This window comes from Anomaloglossus baeobatrachus, chromosome 4, assembly GCF_048569485.1.
Source record: "Anomaloglossus baeobatrachus isolate aAnoBae1 chromosome 4, aAnoBae1.hap1, whole genome shotgun sequence".
NCBI lineage: Eukaryota > Metazoa > Chordata > Amphibia > Anura > Aromobatidae > Anomaloglossus > Anomaloglossus baeobatrachus.
Genome location: NC_134356.1, coordinates 23,342,958 through 23,366,124, shown reverse-complemented (window position 1 = coordinate 23,366,124; position 23,167 = coordinate 23,342,958). Strand labels below are relative to the sequence as shown.

At 46.3% G+C, this 23,167-nt stretch overlaps 2 protein-coding genes across 2 annotated transcripts in view; one reads left to right on the top strand and one right to left on the bottom strand.

The window, feature by feature from the left end:
* Nucleotides 1-16,503, bottom strand: part of LOC142302719 (uncharacterized) — a 44,911-nt gene extending 28,408 nt beyond the window's left edge. Inside the window, exon 1 of the mRNA XM_075343836.1 lies at nt 16,411-16,503. The gene's annotated coding sequence lies outside the window, so the exon portion shown is untranslated. The remainder of the gene's footprint in view (nt 1-16,410) is intronic.
* The window catches only part of DGKI (diacylglycerol kinase iota), a 197,162-nt gene that overhangs the window by 159,716 nt on the left and 14,279 nt on the right, over nt 1-23,167 (top strand). The window lies entirely within an intron of this gene.

The window sequence follows — 23,167 nt, the reverse complement described above, 5'->3', positions numbered from 1 at the left end:
TGTGAGGTGTGTGTGTGAATGTGAGGTGTGTGTGTGAATGTGAGGTGTGTGTGAATGTGAGGTGTGTGTGCGTGAATGTGAGGTGTGTGTGAATGTGAGGTGTGTGTGCATGAATGTAAGGTGTGTGTGTGTGAATGTGAGGTGTGTGTGAATGTGAGGTGTGTGTGTGAATGTGAGGTGTGTGTGTGAATGTGAGGTGTGTGTGTGAATGTGAGGTGTGTGTGTGAATGTGAGGTGTGTGTGTGTGAATGTGAGGTGTGTGTGAATGTGAGGTGTGTGCGTGAATGTGAGGTGTGTGCGTGAATGTTAGGTGTGTGCGTGAATGTGAGGTGTGTGCGTGAATGTGAGGTGTGTGTGTGAATGTGAGGTGTGTGTGAATGTGAGGTGTGTGTGTGAATGTGAGGTGTGTGTGTGAATGTGAGGTGTGTGTGTATGTGTGTGAATGTGAGGTGTGTGTGAATCTGAGGTGTGTGTGTGAATGTGAGGTGTGTGTGTATGTGTGTGAATGTGAGGTGTGTGCGTGAATGTGAGGTGTGTGCGTGAATGTGAGGTGTGTGTGTGTGAATGTGAGGTGTGTGTGTGAATGTGAGGTGTGTGTGTGAATGTGAGGTGTGTGTGTGAATGTGAGGTGTGTGTGTGAATGTGAGGTGTGTGTGTGAATGTGAGGTGTGTGTGTGTGAATGTGAGGTGTGTGTGTGTGAATGTGAGGTGTGTGCGTGAATGTGAGGTGTGTGTGTGAATGTGAGGTGTGTGCGTGAATGTGAGGTGTGTGCATGAATGTGAGGTGTGTGTGTGTGAATGTGAGGTGTGTGTGTGAATGTGAGGTGTGTGTGTGAATGTGAGGTGTGTGTGTGAATGTGAGGTGTGTGTGTGAATGTGAGGTGTGTGTGTGTGAATGTGAGGTGTGTGTGAATGTGAGGTGTGTGCGTGAATGTGAGGTGTGTGCGTGAATGTGAGGTGTGTGCGTGAATGTGAGGTGTGTGTGTGAATGTGAGGTGTGTGTGTGAATGTGAGGTGTGTGTGTGAATGTGAGGTGTGTGTGTAAATGTGAGGTGTGTGTGTGAATGTGAGGTGTGTGTGAATGTGAGGGGTGTGTGCGTGAATGTGAGGTGTGTGTGAATGTGAGGTGTGTGTGCATGAATGTAAGGTGTGTGTGTGTGAATGTGAGGTGTGTGTGAATGTGAGGTGTGTGTGTGTGTGTATGTGTGTGAATGTGAGGTGTGTGTGTGCATGAATGAGAGGTGTGTGTGCATGAATGTGAGGTGTGTGTGTGCATGAATATGAGGTGTGTGTGTGCATAAATGTGAGGTGTGTGTGTGAATATGAGGTGTGTGTGTGTGCGTGCATAAATGTGAGGTGTGTGTGTGTGTGCATGAATATGAGGTGTGTGTGTGTGTGCATAAATGTGAGGTGTGTGTGTGTGTGTGTGCATAAATGTGAGGTGTGCGCATGAATGTGAGGTGTATGTGCATGAATGTGAGGTGTGAGCATGAATGTGAGGTGTATGTGCATGAATGTGAGGTGTGTGTGAATGTGAGGTGTGTGTGTGTGAATGTGAGGTGTGTGTGCATGAATGTGAGGTGTCTGTGTGTGAATGTGAGGTGTGTGTGCATGAATGTAAGGTGTGTGTGTGTGTGTGTGAATGTGAGGTGTGTGTGCATGAATGTGAGGTGCGTGTGCATGAATGTGAGGTGCGTGTGCATGAATGTGAGGTGCGTGTGTATGAATGTGAGGTAGGTGTGTGCATGAATATGAGGTATGTGTGTATGTGTGTGTGTGTGTGTGCGCATGAATGTGAGGTGTGTGTGTGCATGAATGTGAGGTGTGTCCATGAATGTGAGGTGTGTGTGTGTATGCATGAATGTGAGGTGTGTGTGTGTGCATGAATGTGAGGTGTGTGTGCATGAATGTGAGGTAGGTGTGTGCATGAATATGAGGTATGTGTGTATGTGTGTGTGTGTGTGTGTGCGCATGAATGTGAGGTGTGTGTGTGCATGAATGTGAGGTGTGTGTGTGTGCATGAATGTGAGGTGTGTGTGTGTGTGCATGAATGTGAGGTGTGTGTGCATGAATGTGAGGTGTGTATGCATGAATGTGAGGTGTGTGCATGAATGTGAGGTGTGTGTGTGCATGAATGTGAGGTGTGTGCATGAATGTGAGGTGTGTGTGTGCATGAATGTGAGGTGTGTGCATGAATGTGAGGTGTGTGTGCATGAATGTGAGGTGTGTGCATGAATGTGAGGTGTGTGCATGAATGTGAGGTGTGTGTATGAATGTGAGGTGTGTGTGTGTGTGTGTGTGTGAATGTGAGGTGTGTGTGCATGAATGTGAGGTGTGTGTGCATGAATGTGAGGTGTGTGCATGAATGTGAGGTGTGTATGAATGTAAGGTGTGTGTGTGTGTGTGTGTGTGTGTGAATGTGAGGTGTGTGTGCATGAATGTGAGGTGTGTGTGTGTGAATGTGAGGTGTGTGTGTGTGTGTGTGAATGTGAGGTGCGTGTGCATGAATGTGAGGTGCGTGTGCATGAATGTGAGGTGCGTGTGCATGAATGTGAGGTGCGTGTGCATGAATGTGAGGTGTGTGTGCATGAATGTGAGGTGTGTGTGCATGAATGTGAGGTAGGTGTGTGCATGAATATGAGGTGTGTGTGTGTGTGTGTGTGTGTGTGTGTGTGTACATGAATGTGAGGTGTGTGCATGAATGTGAGGTGTGTGTGTGTATGAATGTGAGGTGTGTGTGCATGAATGTGAGGTGTGTGCATGAATGTGAGGTGTGTATGCATGAATGTGAGGTGTGTGCATTAATGTGAGGTGTGTGTGTGTGCATGAATGTGAGGTGTGTGCATGAATGTGAGGTGTGTGTGTGTGTGTGTGCATGAATGTGAGGTGTGTGTGTGCATGAATGTGAGGTGTTTGTGTGCATGAATGTGAGGTGTGTGTGCATGAATGTGAGGTGTGTGCATGAATGTGAGGTGTGTGTGCATGAATGTGAGGTGTGTGCATTAATGTGAGGTGTGTGTGTGTGCATGAATGTGAGGTGTGTGCATGAATGTGAGGTGTGTGTGTGTGTGTGTGCATGAATGTGAGGTGTGTGTGTGCATGAATGTGAGGTGTTTGTGTGCATGAATGTGAGGTGTGTGTGCATGAATGTGAGGTGTGTGCGTGAATGTGAGGTGTGTGCGTGAATGTGAGGTGTGTGTGAATGTGAGGTGTGTGTGTGAATGTGAGGTGTGTGTGTGAATGTGAGGTGTGTGTGTGTGAATGTGAGGTGTGTGTGAATGTGAGGTGTGTGCGTGAATGTGAGGTGTGTGCGTGAATGTGAGGTGCGTGTGTGTGAATGTGAGGTGTGTGTGTGAATGTGAGGTGTGTGTGTGAATGTGAGGTGTGTGTGTGAATGTGAGGTGTGTGTGTGTGAATGTGAGGTGTGTGTGAATGTGAGGTGTGTGCGTGAATGTGAGGTGTGTGCGTGAATGTTAGGTGTGTGCGTGAATGTGAGGTGTGTGCGTGAATGTTAGGTGTGTGCGTGAATGTGAGGTGTGTGTGTGAATGTGAGGTGTGTGTGTGAATGTGAGGTGTGTGTGTGAATGTGAGGTGTGTGTGTATGTGTGTGAATGTGAGGTGTGTGTGAATCTGAGGTGTGTGTGTGAATGTGAGGTGTGTGTGTATGTGTGTGAATGTGAGGTGTGTGCGTGAATGTGAGGTGTGTGCGTGAATGTGAGGTGTGTGTGTGTGAATGTGAGGTGTGTGTGTGAATGTGAGGTGTGTGTGTGAATGTGAGGTGTGTGTGAATGTGAGGTGTGTGCGTGAATGTGAGGTGTGTGTGAATGTGAGGTGTGTGTGCATGAATGTAAGGTGTGTGTGTGTGAATGTGAGGTGTGTGTGAATGTGAGGTGTGTGTGTGAATGTGAGGTGTGTGTGTGAATGTGAGGTGTGTGTGTATGTGTGTGAATGTGAGGTGTGTGTGTGCATGAATGAGAGGTGTGTGTGCATGAATGTGAGGTGTGTGTGTGTGCATGAATATGAGGTGTGTGTGTGCATAAATGTGAGGTGTGTGTGTGAATATGAGGTGTGTGTGTGTGCGTGCATAAATGTGAGGTGTGTGTGTGCATGAATATGAGGTGTGTGTGTGTGTGCATAAATGTGAGGTGTGTGTGTGTGCATAAATGTGAGGTGTGCGCATGAATGTGAGGTGTATGTGCATGAATGTGAGGTGTGAGCATGAATGTGAGGTGTATGTGCATGAATGTGAGGTGTGTGTGAATGTGAGGTGTGTGTGTGTGTGAATGTGAGGTGTGTGTGCATGAATGTGAGGTGTGTGTGTGTGAATGTGAGGTGTGTGTGCATGAATGTAAGGTGTGTGTGTGTGTGTGTGTGTGAATGTGAGGTGTGTGTGCGCATGAATGTGAGGTGTGTATGCATGAATGTGAGGTGTGTGTGTGTGTGTGCATGAATGTGAGGTGTGTATGCATGAATGTGAGGTGTGTATGCATGAATGTGAGGTGTGTGTGCATGAATGTGAGGTGTGTATGCATGAATGTGAGGTGTGTGCATGAATGTGAGGTGTGTATGTGTGTGCATGAATGTGAGGTGTGTGTGCATGAATGTGAGGTGTGTGTGCGTGAATGTGAGGTGTGTGTGTGTGTGTGAATGAGAGGTGTGTGCGCATGAATGTGAGGTGTGTGTGCGTGAATATGAGGTGTGTGTGTGTGTGTGTGTGTGTGTGTGTGTGAATGTGAGGTGTGTGTGTGCATGAATATGAGGTGTGTGTGTGCATAAATGTGAGGTGTGTGTGTGAATGTGAGGTGTGTATGTTCATGAATGTGAAGTGTGTGCATGAGTGTGAGGTGTGTGTGCATAAATTTGTGCATGAATGTGAAGTGTGTGTGTGTATGAATGTGAGGTGTGTTTGCAGAATGGAAAGTGTGCATGTCTGTGTATGAATGTGAGGTGCACGGGTGTGAGGTGTGTGTGTGTGTGAGAGGTGTGTGTGTGTGTGTGTGTGCATGAATGTGAGGTGTGTGTGTGTGTGTGTGTCTGTGCATGAGTGTGAGGTGTGTGTGCATGAGTGTGAGGTGTGTGCATGAATGTGAGGTGTGTGTGTGTGTGTGTGTGTGTGTGTCTGTGCATGAATGTGAGGTGTGTGCATGAATGTGAGGTGTGTATGCATGAATGTGAGGTGTGTGCATGAATGTGAGGTGTGTGTGTGTGTGTGTGCATGAGTGTGAGGTGTGTGTGCATGAATGTGAGGTGTGTGTGCATGAATGTGAGGTGTGTGTGCATGAATGTGAGGTGTGTGTGCATGAATGTGAGGTGTGTGTGCATGAATGTGAGGTGTGTGTGTGTGTGTCTGTGCATGAGTGTGAGGTGTGTGTGCATGAATGTGAGGTGTGTGCATGAATGTGAGGTGTGTGTGCATGAATGTGAGGCGTGTGTGTGTGTCTGTGCATGAGTGTGAGGTGTGTGTGCATGAATGTGAGGTGTGTGTGTGAATGTGAGGTGTATGTGCATGAATGAGAGGTGTGTGTGTGCATGAATATGAGGTGTGTGTGTGTGTGTGTGAATGTGAGGTGTGTGTGTGAATGTGAGGTGTGTGTGTGAATGTGAGGTGTGTGTGTGAATGTGAGGTGTGTGTGTGTGAATGTGAGGTGTGTGTGAATGTGAGGTGTGTGCGTGAATGTGAGGTGTGTGCGTGAATGTGAGGTGTGTGCGTGAATGTGAGGTGTGTGCGTGAATGTGAGGTGTGTGTGTGAATGTGAGGTGTGTGTGTGAATGTGAGGTGTGTGTGTGAATGTGAGGTGTGTGTGTGTGAATGTGAGGTGTGTGAATGTGAGGTGTGTGCGTGAATGTGAGGTGTGTGCGTGAATGTGAGGTGTGTGTGTGAATGTGAGGTGTGTGTGTGAATGTGAGGTGTGTGTGTGAATGTGAGGTGTGTGTGTGTGAATGTGAGGTGTGTGTGTGTGAATGTGAGGTGTGTGCGTGAATGTGAGGTGTGTGTGTGAATGTGAGGTGTGTGCGTGAATGTGAGGTGTGTGCATGAATGTGAGGTGTGTGTGTGTGAATGTGAGGTGTGTGTGTGAATGTGAGGTGTGTGTGAATGTGAGGTGTGTGTGTGAATGTGAGGTGTGTGTGTGAATGTGAGGTGTGTGTGTGTGAATGTGAGGTGTGTGTGAATGTGAGGTGTGTGCGTGAATGTGAGGTGTGTGCGTGAATGTGAGGTGTGTGCGTGAATGTGAGGTGTGTGTGTGAATGTGAGGTGTGTGTGTGAATGTGAGGTGTGTGTGTGAATGTGAGGTGTGTGTGTAAATGTGAGGTGTGTGTGTGAATGTGAGGTGTGTGTGAATGTGAGGGGTGTGTGCGTGAATGTGAGGTGTGTGTGAATGTGAGGTGTGTGTGCATGAATGTAAGGTGTGTGTGTGTGAATGTGAGGTGTGTGTGAATGTGAGGTGTGTGTGTGTGTGTGTATGTGTGTGAATGTGAGGTGTGTGTGTGCATGAATGAGAGGTGTGTGTGCATGAATGTGAGGTGTGTGTGTGCATGAATATGAGGTGTGTGTGTGCATAAATGTGAGGTGTGTGTGTGAATATGAGGTGTGTGTGTGTGCGTGCATAAATGTGAGGTGTGTGTGTGTGCATGAATATGAGGTGTGTGTGTGTGTGCATAAATGTGAGGTGTGTGTGTGTGTGTGTGTGCATAAATGTGAGGTGTGCGCATGAATGTGAGGTGTATGTGCATGAATGTGAGGTGTGAGCATGAATGTGAGGTGTATGTGCATGAATGTGAGGTGTGTGTGAATGTGAGGTGTGTGTGTGTGAATGTGAGGTGTGTGTGCATGAATGTGAGGTGTCTGTGTGTGAATGTGAGGTGTGTGTGCATGAATGTAAGGTGTGTGTGTGTGTGTGTGAATGTGAGGTGTGTGTGCATGAATGTGAGGTGCGTGTGCATGAATGTGAGGTGCGTGTGCATGAATGTGAGGTGCGTGTGCATGAATGTGAGGTAGGTGTGTGCATAAATGTGAGGTGTGTGTGTGTGTGCATAAATGTGAGGTGTGCGCATGAATGTGAGGTGTATGTGCATGAATGTGAGGTGTGAGCATGAATGTGAGGTGTATGTGCATGAATGTGAGGTGTGTGCGTGAATGTGAGGTGTGTGTGTGAATGTGAGGTGTGTGTGTGAATGTGAGGTGTGTGTGTGAATGTGAGGTGTGTGTGTGTGAATGTGAGGTGTGTGTGAATGTGAGGTGTGTGCGTGAATGTGAGGTGTGTGCGTGAATGTGAGGTGTGTGCGTGAATGTGAGGTGTGTGCGTGAATGTGAGGTGTGTGTGTGAATGTGAGGTGTGTGTGTGAATGTGAGGTGTGTGTGTGAATGTGAGGTGTGTGTGTGTGAATGTGAGGTGTGTGAATGTGAGGTGTGTGCGTGAATGTGAGGTGTGTGCGTGAATGTGAGGTGTGTGTGTGAATGTGAGGTGTGTGTGTGAATGTGAGGTGTGTGTGTGTGAATGTGAGGTGTGTGTGAATGTGAGGTGTGTGCGTGAATGTGAGGTGTGTGCGTGAATGTTAGGTGTGTGCGTGAATGTGAGGTGTGTGCGTGAATGTTAGGTGTGTGCGTGAATGTGAGGTGTGTGTGTGAATGTGAGGTGTGTGTGTGAATGTGAGGTGTGTGTGTCAATGTGAGGTGTGTGTGTATGTGTGTGAATGTGAGGTGTGTGTGAATCTGAGGTGTGTGTGTGAATGTGAGGTGTGTGTGTATGTGTGTGAATGTGAGGTGTGTGCGTGAATGTGAGGTGTGTGCGTGAATGTGAGGTGTGTGTGTGAATGTGAGGTGTGTGCGTGAATGTGAGGTGTGTGTGTGTGAATGTGAGGTGTGTGTGTGAATGTGAGGTGTGTGTGTGAATGTGAGGTGTGTGTGAATGTGAGGTGTGTGTGCGTGAATGTGAGGTGTGTGTGAATGTGAGGTGTGTGTGCATGAATGTAAGGTGTGTGTGTGTGAATGTGAGGTGTGTGTGAATGTGAGGTGTGTGTGTGAATGTGAGGTGTGTGTGTGAATGTGAGGTGTGTGTGTGAATGTGAGGTGTGTGTGTGAATGTGAGGTGTGTGTGTGTGAATGTGAGGTGTGTGTGAATGTGAGGTGTGTGCGTGAATGTGAGGTGTGTGCGTGAATGTTAGGTGTGTGCGTGAATGTGAGGTGTGTGCGTGAATGTGAGGTGTGTGTGTGAATGTGAGGTGTGTGTGAATGTGAGGTGTGTGTGTGAATGTGAGGTGTGTGTGTGAATGTGAGGTGTGTGTGTATGTGTGTGAATGTGAGGTGTGTGTGAATCTGAGGTGTGTGTGTGAATGTGAGGTGTGTGTGTATGTGTGTGAATGTGAGGTGTGTGCGTGAATGTGAGGTGTGTGCGTGAATGTGAGGTGTGTGTGTGTGAATGTGAGGTGTGTGTGTGAATGTGAGGTGTGTGTGTGAATGTGAGGTGTGTGTGTGAATGTGAGGTGTGTGTGTGAATGTGAGGTGTGTGTGTGAATGTGAGGTGTGTGTGTGTGAATGTGAGGTGTGTGTGTGTGAATGTGAGGTGTGTGCGTGAATGTGAGGTGTGTGTGTGAATGTGAGGTGTGTGCGTGAATGTGAGGTGTGTGCATGAATGTGAGGTGTGTGTGTGTGAATGTGAGGTGTGTGTGTGAATGTGAGGTGTGTGTGTGAATGTGAGGTGTGTGTGTGAATGTGAGGTGTGTGTGTGAATGTGAGGTGTGTGTGTGTGAATGTGAGGTGTGTGTGAATGTGAGGTGTGTGCGTGAATGTGAGGTGTGTGCGTGAATGTGAGGTGTGTGCGTGAATGTGAGGTGTGTGTGTGAATGTGAGGTGTGTGTGTGAATGTGAGGTGTGTGTGTGAATGTGAGGTGTGTGTGTAAATGTGAGGTGTGTGTGTGAATGTGAGGTGTGTGTGAATGTGAGGGGTGTGTGCGTGAATGTGAGGTGTGTGTGAATGTGAGGTGTGTGTGCATGAATGTAAGGTGTGTGTGTGTGAATGTGAGGTGTGTGTGAATGTGAGGTGTGTGTGTGTGTGTATGTGTGTGAATGTGAGGTGTGTGTGTGCATGAATGAGAGGTGTGTGTGCATGAATGTGAGGTGTGTGTGTGCATGAATATGAGGTGTGTGTGTGCATAAATGTGAGGTGTGTGTGTGAATATGAGGTGTGTGTGTGTGCGTGCATAAATGTGAGGTGTGTGTGTGTGTGCATGAATATGAGGTGTGTGTGTGTGTGCATAAATGTGAGGTGTGTGTGTGTGTGTGTGCATAAATGTGAGGTGTGCGCATGAATGTGAGGTGTATGTGCATGAATGTGAGGTGTGAGCATGAATGTGAGGTGTATGTGCATGAATGTGAGGTGTGTGTGAATGTGAGGTGTGTGTGTGTGAATGTGAGGTGTGTGTGCATGAATGTGAGGTGTCTGTGTGTGAATGTGAGGTGTGTGTGCATGAATGTAAGGTGTGTGTGTGTGTGTGTGAATGTGAGGTGTGTGTGCATGAATGTGAGGTGCGTGTGCATGAATGTGAGGTGCGTGTGCATGAATGTGAGGTGCGTGTGTATGAATGTGAGGTAGGTGTGTGCATGAATATGAGGTATGTGTGTATGTGTGTGTGTGTGTGTGCGCATGAATGTGAGGTGTGTGTGTGCATGAATGTGAGGTGTGTCCATGAATGTGAGGTGTGTGTGTGTATGCATGAATGTGAGGTGTGTGTGTGTGCATGAATGTGAGGTGTGTGTGCATGAATGTGAGGTAGGTGTGTGCATGAATATGAGGTATGTGTGTATGTGTGTGTGTGTGTGTGTGCGCATGAATGTGAGGTGTGTGTGTGCATGAATGTGAGGTGTGTGTGTGTGCATGAATGTGAGGTGTGTGTGTGTGTGCATGAATGTGAGGTGTGTGTGCATGAATGTGAGGTGTGTATGCATGAATGTGAGGTGTGTGCATGAATGTGAGGTGTGTGTGTGCATGAATGTGAGGTGTGTGCATGAATGTGAGGTGTGTGTGTGCATGAATGTGAGGTGTGTGCATGAATGTGAGGTGTGTGTGCATGAATGTGAGGTGTGTGCATGAATGTGAGGTGTGTGCATGAATGTGAGGTGTGTGTATGAATGTGAGGTGTGTGTGTGTGTGTGTGTGTGAATGTGAGGTGTGTGTGCATGAATGTGAGGTGTGTGTGCATGAATGTGAGGTGTGTGCATGAATGTGAGGTGTGTATGAATGTAAGGTGTGTGTGTGTGTGTGTGTGTGTGTGAATGTGAGGTGTGTGTGCATGAATGTGAGGTGTGTGTGTGTGAATGTGAGGTGTGTGTGTGTGTGTGTGTGAATGTGAGGTGCGTGTGCATGAATGTGAGGTGCGTGTGCATGAATGTGAGGTGCGTGTGCATGAATGTGAGGTGCGTGTGCATGAATGTGAGGTGTGTGTGCATGAATGTGAGGTGTGTGTGCATGAATGTGAGGTAGGTGTGTGCATGAATATGAGGTGTGTGTGTGTGTGTGTGTGTGTGTGTGTGTGTACATGAATGTGAGGTGTGTGCATGAATGTGAGGTGTGTGTGTGTATGAATGTGAGGTGTGTGTGCATGAATGTGAGGTGTGTGCATGAATGTGAGGTGTGTATGCATGAATGTGAGGTGTGTGCATTAATGTGAGGTGTGTGTGTGTGCATGAATGTGAGGTGTGTGCATGAATGTGAGGTGTGTGTGTGTGTGTGTGCATGAATGTGAGGTGTGTGTGTGCATGAATGTGAGGTGTTTGTGTGCATGAATGTGAGGTGTGTGTGCATGAATGTGAGGTGTGTGCATGAATGTGAGGTGTGTGTGCATGAATGTGAGGTGTGTGCATTAATGTGAGGTGTGTGTGTGTGCATGAATGTGAGGTGTGTGCATGAATGTGAGGTGTGTGTGTGTGTGTGTGCATGAATGTGAGGTGTGTGTGTGCATGAATGTGAGGTGTTTGTGTGCATGAATGTGAGGTGTGTGTGCATGAATGTGAGGTGTGTGCGTGAATGTGAGGTGTGTGCGTGAATGTGAGGTGTGTGTGAATGTGAGGTGTGTGTGTGAATGTGAGGTGTGTGTGTGAATGTGAGGTGTGTGTGTGTGAATGTGAGGTGTGTGTGAATGTGAGGTGTGTGCGTGAATGTGAGGTGTGTGCGTGAATGTGAGGTGCGTGTGTGTGAATGTGAGGTGTGTGTGTGAATGTGAGGTGTGTGTGTGAATGTGAGGTGTGTGTGTGAATGTGAGGTGTGTGTGTGTGAATGTGAGGTGTGTGTGAATGTGAGGTGTGTGCGTGAATGTGAGGTGTGTGCGTGAATGTTAGGTGTGTGCGTGAATGTGAGGTGTGTGCGTGAATGTTAGGTGTGTGCGTGAATGTGAGGTGTGTGTGTGAATGTGAGGTGTGTGTGTGAATGTGAGGTGTGTGTGTGAATGTGAGGTGTGTGTGTATGTGTGTGAATGTGAGGTGTGTGTGAATCTGAGGTGTGTGTGTGAATGTGAGGTGTGTGTGTATGTGTGTGAATGTGAGGTGTGTGCGTGAATGTGAGGTGTGTGCGTGAATGTGAGGTGTGTGTGTGTGAATGTGAGGTGTGTGTGTGAATGTGAGGTGTGTGTGTGAATGTGAGGTGTGTGTGAATGTGAGGTGTGTGCGTGAATGTGAGGTGTGTGTGAATGTGAGGTGTGTGTGCATGAATGTAAGGTGTGTGTGTGTGAATGTGAGGTGTGTGTGAATGTGAGGTGTGTGTGTGAATGTGAGGTGTGTGTGTGAATGTGAGGTGTGTGTGTATGTGTGTGAATGTGAGGTGTGTGTGTGCATGAATGAGAGGTGTGTGTGCATGAATGTGAGGTGTGTGTGTGTGCATGAATATGAGGTGTGTGTGTGCATAAATGTGAGGTGTGTGTGTGAATATGAGGTGTGTGTGTGTGCGTGCATAAATGTGAGGTGTGTGTGTGCATGAATATGAGGTGTGTGTGTGTGTGCATAAATGTGAGGTGTGTGTGTGTGCATAAATGTGAGGTGTGCGCATGAATGTGAGGTGTATGTGCATGAATGTGAGGTGTGAGCATGAATGTGAGGTGTATGTGCATGAATGTGAGGTGTGTGTGAATGTGAGGTGTGTGTGTGTGTGAATGTGAGGTGTGTGTGCATGAATGTGAGGTGTGTGTGTGTGAATGTGAGGTGTGTGTGCATGAATGTAAGGTGTGTGTGTGTGTGTGTGTGTGAATGTGAGGTGTGTGTGCGCATGAATGTGAGGTGTGTATGCATGAATGTGAGGTGTGTGTGTGTGTGTGCATGAATGTGAGGTGTGTATGCATGAATGTGAGGTGTGTATGCATGAATGTGAGGTGTGTGTGCATGAATGTGAGGTGTGTATGCATGAATGTGAGGTGTGTGCATGAATGTGAGGTGTGTATGTGTGTGCATGAATGTGAGGTGTGTGTGCATGAATGTGAGGTGTGTGTGCGTGAATGTGAGGTGTGTGTGTGTGTGTGAATGAGAGGTGTGTGCGCATGAATGTGAGGTGTGTGTGCGTGAATATGAGGTGTGTGTGTGTGTGTGTGTGTGTGTGTGTGTGAATGTGAGGTGTGTGTGTGCATGAATATGAGGTGTGTGTGTGCATAAATGTGAGGTGTGTGTGTGAATGTGAGGTGTGTATGTTCATGAATGTGAAGTGTGTGCATGAGTGTGAGGTGTGTGTGCATAAATTTGTGCATGAATGTGAAGTGTGTGTGTGTATGAATGTGAGGTGTGTTTGCAGAATGGAAAGTGTGCATGTCTGTGTATGAATGTGAGGTGCACGGGTGTGAGGTGTGTGTGTGTGTGAGAGGTGTGTGTGTGTGTGTGTGTGCATGAATGTGAGGTGTGTGTGTGTGTGTGTGTCTGTGCATGAGTGTGAGGTGTGTGTGCATGAGTGTGAGGTGTGTGCATGAATGTGAGGTGTGTGTGTGTGTGTGTGTGTGTGTGTCTGTGCATGAATGTGAGGTGTGTGCATGAATGTGAGGTGTGTATGCATGAATGTGAGGTGTGTGCATGAATGTGAGGTGTGTGTGTGTGTGTGTGCATGAGTGTGAGGTGTGTGTGCATGAATGTGAGGTGTGTGTGCATGAATGTGAGGTGTGTGTGCATGAATGTGAGGTGTGTGTGCATGAATGTGAGGTGTGTGTGCATGAATGTGAGGTGTGTGTGTGTGTGTCTGTGCATGAGTGTGAGGTGTGTGTGCATGAATGTGAGGTGTGTGCATGAATGTGAGGTGTGTGTGCATGAATGTGAGGCGTGTGTGTGTGTCTGTGCATGAGTGTGAGGTGTGTGTGCATGAATGTGAGGTGTGTGTGTGAATGTGAGGTGTATGTGCATGAATGAGAGGTGTGTGTGTGCATGAATATGAGGTGTGTGTGTGTGTGTGTGAATGTGAGGTGTGTGTGTGAATGTGAGGTGTGTGTGCGCATGAATGTGAGGTGTGTGTGTGTGAATGTGAGGTGTGTGTGTGTGTGTGAATGTGAGGTGTGTGTGTGTTAGAATGTGAGGTGTGTGTGTGTGTGTGTGTGAATGTGTGTGTGTGTGTGTGTGAATGTGAGGTGTGTGTGTGTGTGTGTGTGTGAATGTGAGGTGTGTGTGTGAATGTGAGGTGTGTGTGTGTGTGCATGAATGTGAGGTGTGTGTGTGTGTGTGAATGTGAGGTGTATGTGCATGAATGAGAGGTGTGTGTGTGCATGAATATGAGGTGTGTGTGTGTGTGTGTGAATGTGAGGTGTGTGTGTGAATGTGAGGTGTGTGTGCGCATGAATGTGAGGTGTGTGTGTGTGTGTGAATGTGAGGTGTGTGTGTGTGTGAATGTGAGGTGTGTGTGTGTGTTAGAATGTGAGGTGTGTGTGTGTGTGTGTGTGTGAATGTGTGTGTGTGTGTGTGAATGTGAGGTGTGTGTGTGTGTGTGTGTGAATGTGAGGTGTGTGTGTGAATGTGAGGTGTGTGTGTGTGTGCATGAATGTGAGGTGTGTGTGTGTGAATGTGAGGTGTGTGTGTGCATGAATGTAAGGTGTGTGTGTGAATGTGAGGTGTGTGTGCATGAATGAGAGGTGTGTGCATGAATATGAGGTGTGTGTGTGTGTGTGTGTGTGAATGTGAGGTGTGTGCATGAATGTAAGGTGTGTGTGTGTGTGTGTGTGAATGTGAGGTGTGTGTGTGTGTGCATGAATGTGAGGTGTGTGTGCATGAATGTAAGGTGTGTGTGTGAATGTGAGGTGTGTGTGCATGAATGAGAGGTGTGTGCATGAATATGAGGTGTGTGTGTGTGTGTGAATGTGAGGTGTGTGCATGAATGTAAGGTGTGTGTGTGTGTGTGTGTGTGTGAATGTGAGGTGTGTGTGCATGAATGAGAGGTGTGTGTGTGCATGAATATGAGGTGTGTGTGTGTGAATGTGAGGTGTGTGTGTGAATGAATGTGAGGTGTATGTGCATGAATGTAAGGTGTGTGTGTGTGTGTGTGTGTGTGTGTGTGTGAATGTGAGGTGTGTGTGTGTGAATGTGAAGTGTGTGTGCATAAATTTGTGCATGAATGTGAAGTGTGTGTGTATGTGTGTGTGAGGTGTGTGTGAGGTGTGTGTGTGTGTGCATGAATGGGACGTTTGCATGAATGTGGTGTAAGGATAATTAAGAACAATTTGCTTTAACTTTTAAGAATAATACAATTGTTTGTCTTTGATAAACACATACAAGGTGTTTGCACTGACTTTGCTTTCCTGGCTGCTGACCACACGTCTAGATTCTCTGGCAAAAATATCTGTACAGATGTCATCTGCGTGACCGTAAGGGTATTTCCAAGCAACGTGTATGTAACTGTCGGGGGTTAACATCTGGATACTGTGTGTGTAGAAAGGTCAAGTGTGTGTGAAGTGTGCATATGTGTGAGTGCATGAATGTATAATGTGTGTGTGTGTGTATAGTGTGTGTGTGTGTGTATGTATAGTGTGTATGTAAAGTGTGTGTATGTATAGTGTGTGTGTATGTATAATGTGTATGTATAGTGTGTGTATGTATAGTGTGTATGTATAGTGTGTATGTATAGTGTGTGTGTATGTATAGTGTGTGTGTATAGTGTGTGTATGTATAGTGTGTATGTATAGTGTGTATGTATAGTGTGTATGTATAGTGTGTGTGTATGTATAGTGTGTGTGTATGTATAATGTGTATATATAGTGTGTATGTATAGTGTGTGTATGTATAGTGTGTATGTATAGTGTGTGTATGTATAGTGTGTATGTATAGTGTGTGTGTATGTATAGTGTGTGTGTATGTATAATGTGTATATATAGTGTGTATGTATAGTGTGTGTATGTATAGTGTGTATGTATAGTGTGTGTATGTATAGTGTGTATGTATAGTGTGTGTATGTATAGTGTGTGTGTATGTATAGTATGTGTATGTATAGTGTGTGTATGTATAGTGTATGTATAGTGTGTGTGTATGTATAGTGTGTGTATGTATAGTGTGTGTGTGTGTATAGTGTGTATAGTGTGTGTATGTATAGTGTGTGTGTAGGTATAGTGTGTGTGTATAGTGTGTGTATATGTATAGTGTGTATAGTGTGTATGTATAGTGTGCATAGTGTGTATGTATAGTGTGTGTGTGTAAGTATAGTGTGTGTGTATAGTGTGTGTGTGTATAGTGTGTGTGTATAGTGTGTGTATATAGTGTGTATGTATAGTGTGTGTGTGTATATAGTGTGTGTATGTATAGTGTGTGTGTATATATAGTGTGTGTGTGTGTGTATATGTATAGTGTATGTGTGTATACATGTGTGCACTCAGGGATACGCACAGTGTCCTTTTTGCAGGCATGCAGTTTGTGTCTGTGTATGCGTGCTCGCTTACGTGTAGCAGGTGTGTATGTGAGTGCGTGTGCGAGCTGTGAGCGTACATGTAAGCGTATATCAGCGAGCACAATGATACACATAAATCCCTGCATGTCCGCACACAGCATTATGCTGGAAGCTTTTGTGATCGCAAAATCTTCTGGTTGACCAGAGCTCGATCCTTAAATGGGGATCCCATTTTTGTATATATATATGTATGTGTGTGTGTGTATATATATATATTAAAGGGGGGGGAAAAAACAGCATTTTGGCACATTTCCTTGTGACCTGAAGACCCCCCACAACCCCCACCCCGTACCTCCCCCATCTTCCTCTGTGCACAAATTTGACCAAAATGTACCATCTGGTGATGGCTTTAAATAACCAAAAACCTGGGGGCCGTATTACAGGATGACCACCCGCAACAAGAAAATATGCAAGTCCCTGGAACAGGGTCAGGGGCTGCGGGGAAGATTTAGGATTCTGCTAGAGTCTCTTAAAGGGTCCCATTTGGTAAAGTTTCGATACCAAAGTTTCCGGCTCCACTCTTTACCTTTCCTTGGGTGGCTCCCTGCAGTCCTGTCTGGTGGTATATAGATACACAGTGAGATATTACACAGCTCTGGACCACAATGCTTTTGGGTTATTTCCCCCTGACGCTCCTCCTCCCTCACATCCTCCCATGCTGAATATTCACACTCAGATCCTTAACCCTTTAACAGCACACACAGCGAGACCGAAAAAAAGGTTTTGTTTTCTCATTCCCACATCCTTTTTGGGTTTTTTTGTGTTGATAGAGACGTAAAAAGTTTTTTTTCTAGGATGAGCTGCAGGCATCATTTTAGTGCCCGTTATGGTGCCACAGCCTTGGAGTGTTTAGGTTTTTAGGCATCATTGTAGTGCCCATTATGGTGCCACAGCCTTGGAGTGTTTAGGTTTTTAGGCATCATTGTAGTGCCCATTATGGTGCCACAGCCTTGGAGTGTTTAGGTTTTTAGGCATCATTGTAGTGCCCATTATGGTGCCACAGCCTTGGAGTGTTTAGGTTTTTAGCCATCATTGTAGTGCCCGTTATGGTGCCACAGCCTCGACCCCCAGGTTTCTTTCTTGGCCCTTTGATTGTTCCGAAGATTTATATGTACATCGTGTTTATAGAATGACGACATTCTTAGGGAGTTTTCTTGTGTTTTATGACTTTTTTACTTTCCTTTGTTGTGTATTATACACTGTGTTGGCAGATCACTTTATAATTATACTATTGCCTAAAGGGATTTTGTGGGATAATTTTTACGTTTTTGCAGTAAAGCATCGCACTTTTTTGCAAAATTTACAATACAATGCTCTGTGAAGTGAATCCTTTTGTTTTTCGTATCTTCCCTCTTGTTGCCTTTGTTATCAATGTGCATAGACTTTTATCCAGGCATCCCCCAATCTGGAAGAACAGGTTCTGTACTTGCCCTGTAGGACTCCGGGCTATATCTATTGGGCATCATGTAAAGACCACCCTAAATACTGGTCTCTTTTGTCTCTATCTGGCTATAGGAACCTGCCTTTAATCTAATTAAACAGGAATTAGCATTGAGTATACAATGGCTGTATCTCTGTTTGCCCTTTCCTCCAAGCCACTCATCTATCTATCTATCTATCTATCTATATATATATATATATATATATATCTATATATATATATATATATATATATATATATATATATATATATATATATATATCTATATCTATATATATATAGATAGATATATATGTATATATAAATATATATAATATATATAAAATCTGGCACAATACTATATCAGATTTCACTCAGAGCTCCATGAACTTAAGATGTGATGAAACCCAAATCCAAACCTCATGGGACCGCCATGGGGCTCAACGGTCAGCCAAACAGGTGAACCCTCTAAACCAGGGGTGCCAGAGGCATTATTACATAAGATGAGACTCAGGGGACAACGTTACCTTTAAAAGATGCACTTAGGATATGAATTCTTAAAGGGATTGTCCAGTCTAAAATGATAAGTCTGCAGTCCTTCTACGAGTCCTCTATGTGCAGACTTGTGAATCCTACCAGTGCACGTGCGCTGCGAGGATTCGCCAGTTTCTGAGCCAGGAACAGCAGTCATGTGATCCCATTTTTGGGATATGTACGTTCCCACCCAGAAATCGACTAGTGGCACAGCCTCAATCAATACAAGTGTAGGGAGTGGACTCGTCCGACTAGTAGGTGTAACCCTGCTCAATACACTTGTATGGAGTGAGACCATGCCCACTAGTCAGGCTCTGGCCAGGACCATGCTGTTAAAAAAATAAATGTCTTATTTACGCCGTGAGGTGCAAGAAGTGATAGAACCTTTCAGGTTTCTAAAAACAAATGGATTTTTATATATATATATATATATATATATATATATATATATGACAAAAAAATTATTGACAAAAATAATAACGAGAGTCCATTGCCTAAAAAAATTGTCTTAGTTTACAGAAAGACAGCAAAAGTGTTTATAGCAGACAATAGTCCATTTCTCTACTAAATCAGCAGAGGTTTGTTTCTTTCTTCATCCATCTTTGCTGGGATCCTGAATGATTTAAGCCATAGTGTGGCGTTCTGCAGGCCAGACAGCATGTGTTCTGTCAATGAAGACCCTCAAGTGAGTGACCCCCCGCCACCCAAGTGTCACGTGATAGGTTATTTCTAAGTCTAGCTTTCACCTGTTTTTGTCCATCTGAAGAAGTTGCATATGGACATACAGTGCAGACCAAAAGTTTGGACACACCTTTCTCATCTCTAGAACAACTGTTAAGAGGAGACTTTGTGCAGCAGGCCTTCATGGTAAAATAGCTGCTAGGAAACCACTGCTAAGGACAGGCAACAAGCAGAAGAGACGTGTTTGGGCTAAAGAACACAAGGAATGGACATTAGACCAGTGGAAATCTGTGCTTTGGTCTGATGAGTCCAAATTTGAGATCTTTGGATTCAACCCCTGTGTCTTTGTAGAAAAGGTGAACGGATGGACTCTACATGGCTGGTTCCCACCGTGAAGCATGGAGGAGGAGGTGTGATGGTGTGGGGGGGGCTTTTCTGGTGACACTGTTGGGGATTTATTCAAAATTGAAGGCATACTGAACCAGCATGGTTACCACAGCATCTTGCAGCGGCGTGCTATTCCATCCAGTTTGCGTTTAGTTGGACCATCATTTATTTTTCAACAGGACAATGACCCCAAACACACCTCCAGGCTGTGTAAGGGCTATTTGACTAAGAAGGAGAGTGATGGGGTGCTACGCCAGATGACCTGGCCTCCACAGTCACCAGACCTGAACCCAATCGAGATGGTTTGGGGTGAGCTGGACCGCAGAGTGAAGGAAAAAGGGCCAACAAGTGCTAAGCATCTCTGGGAACTCCTTCAAGACTGTTGGAAAACCATTTCTGGTGACTACCTCTCGAAGCTAATCAAGAGAATGGCAAGAGTGTGTAAAGCAGTAATCAAAGCAAAAGGCGGCTACTCTGAAAAGCCTAGAATATAAGACATATTTTCAGTTGTTTCACACTTTTTTGTTAAGGATTTCATTCCACATGTGTTAATTCATAGTTTTGATGCCTTCAATGTGAATCTACAATTTTCAGAGTCATGAAAATATAGAAAACTCTTTGAATGAGAAGGTGTGTCCAAACTTTTGGTCTGTACTGTACATATATGCAGTGTCAGCAGATATATATGTGCCAATAAAGTGGATTAATTATTAAAATTGGGTATTTTACACACGCATATTGCACAATTGCAGTCATGTGACCGCCGTTCCTGGCTCACATACTGGCGATGCAGCATACGCTGTGCGCACTGGGACGATTCACAAGTCTGCAGTCACATAGAGGACACATAGAGGGCTTGTAGACTTATTATAGACGGACAACCCCTTTAAGAAGCCATGGAAAGGGATTGTGGTCATTTTTACTTTTAGTTTGGGAATTACTTTTTAAAGGGCCACTGAAGGACATTATCACTCTATATGGGGGCCGTCGCTGCATAATTACTCTATAAGGGGGCACTTGTGGCATTATTACTCTATAAGGGGGCCGTCGCTGCATAATTACTCTATAAGGGGGCACTTGTGGCATTATTACTCTATAAGGGGGCCGTCGCTGCATGATTACTCTATAAGGGGGCACTTGTGGCATTATCACTCTATATGGGGGCCGTCGCTGCATAATTACTCTATAAGGGGGCACTTGTGGCATTATTACTCTATAAGGGGGCCGTCGCTGCATAATTACTCTATAAGGGGGCACTTGTGGCATTATTACTCTATAAGGGGGCCGTCGCTGCATGATTACTCTATAAGGGGGCACTTGTGGCATTATCACTCTATATGGGGGCCGTCGCTGCATAATTACTCTATAAGGGGGCACTTGTGGCATTATTACTCTATAAGGGGGCCATCGCTGCATAATTACTCTATAAGGGGGCACTTGTGGCATTATTACTCTATATGGGGGCCGTCGCTGCATAATTACTCTATAAGGGGGCACTTGTGGCATTATTACTCTATATGGGGGCCTTCGCTGCATAATTACTCTATAAGGGGGCACTTGTGGCATTATTACTCTATAAGGGGGCCGTCGCTGCATAATTACTCTATAAGGGGGCACTTGTGGCATTATTACTCTATAAGGGGGCACTCGCGGCATTATTACTCTATAAGGGGGCACTCGTGGCATTATTACTCTATAAGGGGGCCGTCGCTGCATAATTACTCTATAAGGGGGCACTTGTGGCATTATTACTCTATAAGGGGGCACTCACGGCATTATTACTCTATAAGGGGGCACTCGCGGCATTATTACTCTATAAGGGGGCACTCGTGGCATTATTACTCTATAAGGGGGCACTTGTGGCATTATTACTCTGTAAGGGGGCACTCGCGGCATTATTACTCTATAAGGGGGCACTCACAGCATTATTACTCTATAAGGGGGCACTCACGGCATTATTACTCTATAAGGGGGCACTCGCGGCATTATTACTCTATAAGGGGGCACTCACGGCATTATTACTCTATAAGGGGGCACTTGTGGCATTATTACTCTATAAGGGGGCACTCGCGGCATTATTACTCTATAAGGGGGCACTCACGGCATTATTACTCTATAAGGGGGCACTCGCGGCATTATTACTCTATAAGGGGGCACTCACGGCATTATTACTCTATAAGGGGGCACTTGTGGCATTATTACTCTATAAGGGGGCACTCGCGGCATTATTACTCTATAAGGGGGCACTCGCAACATTATTACTCTATAAGGGGGCACTCGTGGCATTATTACTCTATAAGGGGGCACTTGTGGCATTATTACTCTATAAGGGGGCACTCACGGCATTATTACTCTATAAGGGGGCACTCACGGCATTATTACTCTATAAGGGGGCACTTGTGGCATTATTACTCTATAAGGGGGCACTCGTGGCATTATTACTTTATAAGGGGGCACTTGTGGCATTATTACTCTATAAGGGGGCACTCACGGCATTATTACTCTATAAGGGGGCACTTGTGGCATTATTACTCTATAAGGGGGCACTTGTGGCATTATTACTCTATAAGGGGGCACTCGCGGCATTATTACTCTATAAGGGGGCACTCACGGCATTATTACTCTATAAAGGGACACTCGCAGCATTATTACTCTATAAGAGGGCACTCACGACATTATTACTCTATAAGGGGGCACTCGCAGTATTATTACTCTATAAGGGGGCACTCACGACATTACTCTATAAGAGGGCACTCACGGCATAATTAATGTATAAGGGGGCAATCTTGGAATTATTACTCTATAAGGGGGCACTCGCTGCATTATTACTCTATAAGGGGGCACTCGCAGCATTATTACTTTATTAGGACCCTCGCGGTTGCTAGTTGCTTGTTTCACTCCTAAAGGCAGAATTTTCAAAACTGTCTTGTCAGAATTAACTGCCATTGTTGCCCAGAGCAACCAACCATCGATCAGTTTGAGCTGAAATATTTGAATTGGTTGCTGCGGGCAACAAAAACTGTTTAGAATGTTTAGATAACTGAGGCCCCAGCATTCTAAACATTAATATTATAGCTTACCTCCGCCTTCTAACTGGTGTGAGCATTATGTGCTGCTGAGAGCGGAGGGGGTTAAATATTTCGATATTTTTTTCACTTTGTGCTGTGATCTGTAAATGTTGGAGGCCACAGGAGAAGGAATGCGGGAGACGACCTTGAGGAGGAGCGGTGATACTAGGGGGAGTGGAGCGAGCGGTGATACTGGGGGGAGTGGAGCGAGCGGTTATACTGGGGGGAGTGGAGCGAGCGGTGATACTAGGGGGAGTGGGGCGAGCGATGATACTAGGGGGAGTGGAGCGAGCGATGATACTAGGGGGATTGGAGCGAGCGGTGATACTAGGGGGAGTGGGGCGAGCGGTGATACTGGGGGGAGTGGAGCGAGCGGTGATACTAGGGGGAGTGGAGCGAGCGGTGATACTAGGGGGAGTGGGGCGAGCGATGATACTAGGGGGAGTGGAGCGAGCGATGATACTAGGGGGATTGGAGCGAGCGGTGATACTAGGGGGAGTGGGGCGAGCGGTGATACTGGGGGGAGTGGAGCGAGCGGTGATACTGGGGGGAGTGGAGCGAGCGATGATACTAGGGGGAGTGGGGCGAGCGATGATACTAGGGGGAGTGGAGCGAGCGGTGATACTAGGGGGAGTGGGGCGAGCGATGATACTAGGGGGAGTGGAGCGAGCGGTGATACTAGGGGGAGTGGAGCGACTGGTGATACTAGGGGGAGTGGAGCGAGCGGTGATACTAGGGGGAGTGGAGCGAGCGGTGATACTAGGGGGAGTGGAGCGACTGGTGATACTAGGGGGAGTGGAGCGAGCGGTGATACTAGGGGGAGTGGAGCGAGCGGTGATACTAGGGGGAGTGGGGCGAGCGATGATACTAGGGGGAGTGGAGCGAGCGGTGATACTAGGGGGAGTGGGGCGAGCGATGATACTAGGGGGAGTGGAGCGAGCGGTGATACTAGGGGGAGTGGAGCGAGCGGTGATACTAGGGGGAGTGGGGCGAGCGGTGATACTAGGGGGAGTGGAGCGAGCGGTGATACTAGGGGGAGTGGAGCGAGCGGTGATACTAGGGGGAGTGGAGCGAGCAATGATACTAGGGGGAGTGGAGCGAGCAATGATACTAGGGGGAGTGGAGCGAGCGGTGATACTAGGGGGAGTGGGGCGAGCGGTGATACTAGGGGGAGTGGAGCGAGCGGTGATACT